Source organism: Panthera leo, chromosome A1, assembly GCF_018350215.1.
Source record: "Panthera leo isolate Ple1 chromosome A1, P.leo_Ple1_pat1.1, whole genome shotgun sequence".
In the NCBI taxonomy this organism is placed as follows: domain Eukaryota; kingdom Metazoa; phylum Chordata; class Mammalia; order Carnivora; family Felidae; genus Panthera; species Panthera leo.
This window is the reverse complement of record NC_056679.1, coordinates 206,677,920-206,685,132: the sequence shown is the minus strand read 5'-3', so window position 1 is coordinate 206,685,132 and position 7,213 is coordinate 206,677,920. Positions and strand designations below refer to the sequence as shown.

The 7,213-nt window shown below is 38.2% G+C and overlaps 1 long non-coding RNA gene across 1 annotated transcript; it reads left to right on the top strand.

Annotated features, from left to right (window-relative positions):
- The first annotated feature begins 425 nt into the window (after positions 1-425).
- Positions 426-7,002, top strand: LOC122201913. Its single transcript, XR_006194374.1, has 5 exons — positions 426-530; positions 4,755-4,826; positions 5,165-5,231; positions 6,025-6,436; positions 6,918-7,002. It is a non-coding gene; the product is annotated as an uncharacterized LOC122201913 (long non-coding RNA).
- The last annotated feature ends 211 nt before the right edge of the window (positions 7,003-7,213 follow it).

Here is a 7,213-nt window from a genome sequence, read left to right as displayed (position 1 = left end):
TAGGGCTCTCTGCTGTTCCGTGCAGAGTCTCCTTCAAATTTTCTGTTCCTCTCTCTCTCTCTCTCTCTCTCTCTCTCTCTCTCTCTGCCCCTCCCCCACTGTGCTCACGCAGGCTTTCTATCTCCCTCTGTCTCTCAAAAATACACATTAAAAAAAAGTTTAGACAGGTTAAAGACAACAAAAATTGAGAACTCTAAGTTGGTGAACTTATTTAAAGAATAATGGATAACTATTTCTTGGTGAAAATTCCCTCCAGTTTTAAGTGTTTATGTGGGTATATGTTTATACTGGGAAATGGCGTAAAATACACTTCTTACACTGAGTTCTGGTAAAACAAAAATGTTCAAAAGCTACTGTCTGGGAGACATTCTTGCATATGGACACTGAGAGACTTATAAAAGAATGTCTATAGCAGCTCAATCGTAATAAAGAACAATTCGAATGTTCATCGAAGTATTATGGTATAGCAGAGAATATATCATGTGTTTTGAAAACCACTTTATTTTCATACTGGGCATACGACCATACAGGTGGGACTATGTAATTGAGTTCTGTCTAAAGTGTGGGAAAGTTTTTGCACACCTACTTTAGTAGTGGTCATAAATGCCTCGTGTAGTGATCTTCTCCACCCCACCCCCACCCCCTGACTTTTCCATCACAGTCTCCGTTTCTCTCTCTGCCTCTCTCTCTCTGCCTCTCTCTCTCTCTCTCTCTCTCTCTCTCTCTCTCTCTCTCTCTCTCCATCACATGCATACGCAGCATTCACACTGGAAGCTACCTTTGAGTGATAGTAATACAATAAATTACGATACAAGGGAATATCCACAGGGGATTTTGGCTTAATTTTTTGTTTCTAAAATGGGTAGTGGATGCATGGACATTTTTTTATATCTTCCTTCTTTATACATCACATATATTTTATATTTTTAAATCTTTTATATCTATTTGGTATTTCATATTTTTAGAGACAAGTAACTGAAAATCAGTCCAATTATTGCAAAATTGGAAAAAAGAGTTTCCAGTTAGCAATTTCTCCAAAATAACTTGGCAAGAGGAAGATCACCAGGCAGGCTTTCTGCAGAACTATACTATGCAGCCAATGGAAATTGCAACAGAGTTATTCTGGAGAAAAAAAAAAAAAAAAATATATATATATATATATATTAACCAAAGCCCAGTTGAAACCATTCATTTAACTTATACTTTGCCTAAACTGAGGCATCCACAATCATCTACTTAACTGAGATAAGGCTGTTAAAGGAGGAATGGAAGTAGAAGTTCACTGAATTTGAAAGTTCTTATAAAACACATCTGGCTAAAGATGATTGGAGAATATTTTTCCTTAGAAGTTTTAAAAATAGCAGATGGAATAATAACATGTTGGAACGGAAGGAGCCCTTAGAGGCTCTAAATGAAGATTTTCAATCTTGCCTACATATGAGAATCACCCATAGGCTGTTCGGTTTTTTGTTTTGTTTTGTTTTGTTTTGTTTTGTGTGTGTGTTTGGGGTGCGGGGGGAGTTTAATCCCAATGCTTGGGTTGCACTAGAGACAAACTAAATCAGAATATCTGCAGGCAAGACCTAAGCGTTAATGTTTTTAAAGACCGCTGCACCACTCCACTCTTCAGTCATTAGTTCCATCCTTTCACAGTTGAAAGGTCTGAGGTTGTAAGAGGTGGATTGCATTCTATAAAGTTCACTCAGCGGGTTAATTGTTCTCTGTCTTGTTCCCTGTCTTCTGCCTCTCCCCTCCCCTTTTTTAATGTTGCTGCTCCCCTGTATTTTAAACATTTATTTACATCCCTTCAAGTTCTCTTGACCTCATCTATCTCTTATTGTGGCCGCCCGGACCTTCACACCAGTACAACCTGATGGCGTCTCACCTCAGGTCACGCACAACACATCACTTCCCTTCTACCCAGGGGCTTTCCAAATGACTCAAGTGTCCGACTCATAATTTCAGCTCAGGTCATTATCTCACAGTCGTGGAATCGAGCCTCGCATTGGGCTCCATGCTGACAGCACAGAGCCTGCTTGGGATTCTCTTTCTCTCTCTCTCTCTGCCCCTTCTCCACTCATGCTCACTCTCTCTCAAAATAAATAAATAAACTTAAAAAAATGACACGGAGTCAACCAGGAAAATGTCTAAGATAAAATATGGCAGAGATAAGCAAGTGCAAAGGTCCTGAGGTGGGAAAAGGTTTGATAATTTCAGGGACAGAAATGGAGCCAATATAGATGAAGTATGGTGAAAAATAAGGAGAAGGGTGTAAGATTAGGTTGGAGAAATTATAAGTACCACATCCTTTAGAGTTTTGTAAACCTTGTTATGAAGTTCAGATTTTATTATAAGAACAATAAGACGCCTCTGGAAATTTTTCAGCTGAAAAGCAAGATGGCCTGATTTTAATTTTTGAAAAGATCACTCAAGTTGCTCTATGGAGAAATGTTTGAACAATAACAGAGAGAAAACAAACCAGTTAGAAGGCTAATATAATCTAGGAAAGAACTGAAAATGGTGTTCAAGAATAATGTTTAAGATAAAACCATGACTCTCATACAAACAAACATAAAATAAACACGTGTCACAGATGGTATTTTTAAATTCATTAATTAATGAAGAAACTAGTAAAATGTTACAACTAATTCAAAAGAGAAGTCAAAGAACACACATGTATTACCAATCTGCAATGCAGACATGAATTTCAAATATGATAGATGTAAAACTGGCCAATACCCACAGGACAACAACCAGTTGCATTTGTATTAATAAGAATCATATGTATTACTATCAGTTTTCTACAATTTCAAACAGTTGTAAAATAGCTCAAAAACTTATATATAAAAGGCACAGATAACCAGGAAAAAATGTGCTAGACAAAACATCTGGTAATCTTTCTTTACTCATTTCAAAGCGTTTCCCAATTGCTCCTGACAGGAGTTTGGACAAGAACAGTGCTAGTGAATAGAGAAACCTGTACTGAATTATAGATGTGTTTTGAAGTCTTAACTGACTGAACTTGCTGATGGATTAGAAGGGCATGTGTGTATGGGAATTCAAGCTGGTGCAGCCACTCTGGAAAACAGCATGGAGGTTCCTCAAAAAACTAAAAATAGAATTACCCTATGTCCCAGCAATTTCACTAATAAGCATTTATCCAAAGGGATACAGGTATGCTGTTTCAAAGGGGCACATGCACCCCAATGTTTATAGAAGCACTATCAACATAGCCAAAGTATGCAAAGAGCCCAAATGTCCATCGATGGATGAATGGATAAAGAAGATGTGGTATATATATACAATGGAGAATTACTCAGCAATCAAAAAGAATGAAATCCTGCCATTTGCAACTACGTGGATGGAACTGAAGGGTATTATGCTAAGTGAAATTAGTCAGTCAGAGAAAGACAAATATCATATGACTTCACTCAAATGAGGACTTTAAGAGACAAAACATATGAACATAAGGGAAGGGAAACAAAAAGAATATAAAAACAAGGAGGGGGGCAAAACATAAGAGACTCATAAATATGGAGAATAAACAGAGGGTTACTGGAGGGAGTGTGGGAGGGGAGATGGGCTAAATGGGTAAGGGGCACTAAGGAATCTACTCCTGAAATCATTGTTGCACTATATGCTAACTAATTTGTCTATAAATTTAAAAAAAATTAAATTAAAAATTAAAAAAATAAAAATTAAATTAAATTAAAAAAAAAAAGAAGGGCATGTGTGTACAAGCATGTGAGGAGGGCAGGCAAGAGAGAGAGAGGAATCAAGGTTGACTCCTATTTGTTGGTTAAACCTTGTTCCTGTAGAACAGTCTTACTAGCTGAACTGATAGCAGCTGAACTCCTTCACTAGACTGGGACATAGAGAGCCAGATAGATGATAAGATGTTGTTTATAGAAGAAAAACAAGAGAAAATATACACAATACCAGATAGCAATACAATATCTTCATAAGTAAGTTCTAAATTAAAGGCTTAGTTAACTCTAAAAGGGAAAGGGGCGGGGGCTCTCTGAAGCACCAATGTTGTGAACACTTTCTAATCATCCCATATGAAGTTTCAGCTAAGGACTTTACATTTTTTTTTTAATGTTTATTTATTTATTTTGAGACAGAGAGAGTGAGCATGAGCAGGGGAGGGGCAGAGAGAGAGAGAATCTCAAGCAACCTCTGCACTGTCAGTGTAGAGCCTAATGTGGGGGGATTGATCTCAAGAACCGTGCGATCATGACGTGAGCTAAAACCAAGAGTAGGACGCTTAACCAACTGAGCCACCCAGGCGCCCCGAGCTAAGGACTTTAAATACAACATAGTGGGATTTGGGGACCTCTTAATCCATCTCAATCATCAGTGAATCATATGTTTAAGTTTTGATGTCAAGAGGTTCTGGGTATTTAAAAAAAAACCCTATGTGAATATATGTTTCTGAAGGTTGGGGCTGGACTATGGGATTTGGTGGGGGGAGCTTATTTACAAAGGAACAAGAGACCAAATAGAGGCACAGTAGTTTATATGATATAATGGGAAGGGTGGACAAAAGCACCACCATATAAGGCACTTAGAGTAGGGAGTCAGGAAGGTAAAGCTGAAAAGAATTAGAGACATCAGAGACAAGTTTGGTCTACTTAAAAAATCACTAAGAACCAATACTGGCTTACTGCAGTCCTCTTTAATAAGGGGAAATAAGGATTATGCCCATTTTAAAATTAAAAAAATTTGTTAATAATACATTCTATGATTTGCAGAACCAAGGAAAACAACTACAAAACAATGTCTCCGGATATTAATAGCAATGGCCTCTTGTGGTGAAACTATTGGTATTATGATTTTTAAATTATATTCTGTAATTTTCAGAATCTCTATAATGAGCATAATTATAAGGAAAAAAAACAACAGAAATATGATCATGGATAACATGGCAAAATAAGTTAAGAATATGCCTACTCAGTTTACTTCTGTATCTCCTCCCTAAATGAAACAGTACAAGATTGAACACATAAACCAAATCCAAATAAGATCTATCCTTGAAATAATGATTAGTCCCCAAACAGTCATACCAGATTAAAGTCAATTATATATTGTTCCTTAGTATCATGAATATAAAGAGATGAAGGAAAAATAATATTGCTATCTTTTTTTTTACCCTCACTTGTAGATTTCAATGGAAAGAATTTTGCCTGTAGATCTGACCCAATTAAGCATTTATGAAGACACAACGTAATGTATGATACCAAAGGAACTCTTGTCCTCTTACTATATGTGAAACTCATTTTAAACCTCCTAGGTGTCTGTCCTAAGCAATTTAGTATAAGATTGAATTCCACTAAGAGCTCCTTTTTGGGACTTTAACTGAAGAAGATATGATTGAAGAAGATATGATTACCATCTCCACCCTGTTGGCCCCACCAACCTTCTGGCCCTAGCTCACCAGCATAAAAGGCAGTTTGTCTCCTGAACTGGGTCTTCTGATCCCCAGGCTTCACATGACCTGACTTTTATGCATTCCTGCAGAGACAATCAACAGGCAGCATCTGTGTCTCTACCATACCCCCTGGACCCAGACACTTCCTAGCCATGACAGAGAAGCCATTTTGCTAGCTATTCTATGTGTCACAGCTTCTGTACACCCCCACCTTTCCCATGCCCTCCCAACATCCATCCACCTACTCTTATTGATAAGCTGTGCACTGGCTCCTTTTTCTCTAAGGAAAGTATTGACTTGTAAAAGACACATCATCTTCATGTTTTGGAGGTCTCCATAATGTTGAACGAATCTGCTAGTAATTTTAAAGAAGCATATGCTGATTACAAAAAGAAATTCTGTGAGTTCTTACAGAAGGCTTTAAAATTGTTTCTGTCACATGCTATCAAAACTCAAGTAGATTTAGACACAACGCAGCTTAATCACCTCATGAGGAAGATGAGTAAGCACAGCCCATTTATGACCTCTACATTAAAGGGCTCAGTAAGAACTGAAAACATGTATTTTATTTATTTCCCTCTCTCTTGCATCAGGGAGACCCAGAGACACTAAGAAGGTCAGAGCAAATCTGAGAAGAGTCTCATGAAGCCCATTGTCCTGAATGCCCCAATTCTACCTGTCAAGGGTGCCTGGAAAGAGACACTGAAGAGAATAGCAATAAATATGAAAACCCTACAGAAGAGAGAACAACTTCATTGCTAAGATCTACATTATTCTAATTTTGATCTAACTACCACAACCTAGAGGGGGGAAAGGCAATTAATCTACACAAGAACTCCTCTGAAGGAACTAGATGATGTCAATCCTTTGAGAGGACCGGTGGTGGTTATTTTTCTTCCCTTTGATGTCAGCTTGCCTGGGCAGCATGGTGGGGACCCACAGTGCTATTTACTCTTACTTCACAGGGCAGTCGAACCTGAGTCATATGACTGCTGTGTCAGTGAGGTCAGTTGGACTATTATTGTTTTTTGCATGCATAACCAGGCATCCGGTCCCTTGGGTTGCTTAAATTCATGAACCCCTGCCCCCACCAAGGCCTCGAATGCTGAATGAAGTGACAGTCCACTGATTGTCCAGCTCTCCTTCTCCATGGCCAAAGAGCTATTTGGAACACATCTGGGCCTTCATCAGTATTTCAAGCCCTGCAAAGCTTGAAGTTTGTTTTTAGACCACAATTCACATGGGCTCAGTAAAAGCAGCCTGCATAGTTGTCCTTTTCTGAAATCTTTGAACTATTTTTTTCCCCAAATGTTCTTAATTAATTTTGGAGTCTAGACTGTGAAATCTCAATACTCTCCAATCTGCTGCATCTCTTTTCAAGATGCCTAGAGGCATTTACAGGAAACATCAGTCATCAGTTGATTAGATTTGTGATAAGGTAACAAGTTCCCTCAGTTAACTGCATTCTCTGTTTCTTACTTTTTAGGTACCCCCATACGTGGATATTTCTTCTCCATTTATCTCCTTACTCTTTCCTATCTACTCTCTCCACACTTCCTGTCAATTGTGGTCACTGACTCCTTATTCTCTTCATTCTGAAATAATGTATGAGAAAACACTATAAATTCTGCAATTCTGTAGCAATTATCAGTATGATAATTATAATTCACCCTTTCCCAGTACGATTTTGTGGGTGGGTACGTGTGTGCCGTTTATGTGTACATAAGAGAGAAGCCCAGCTGTCGTGAACAATCCTCCATCCTGAACTGAGGTCTACACTAC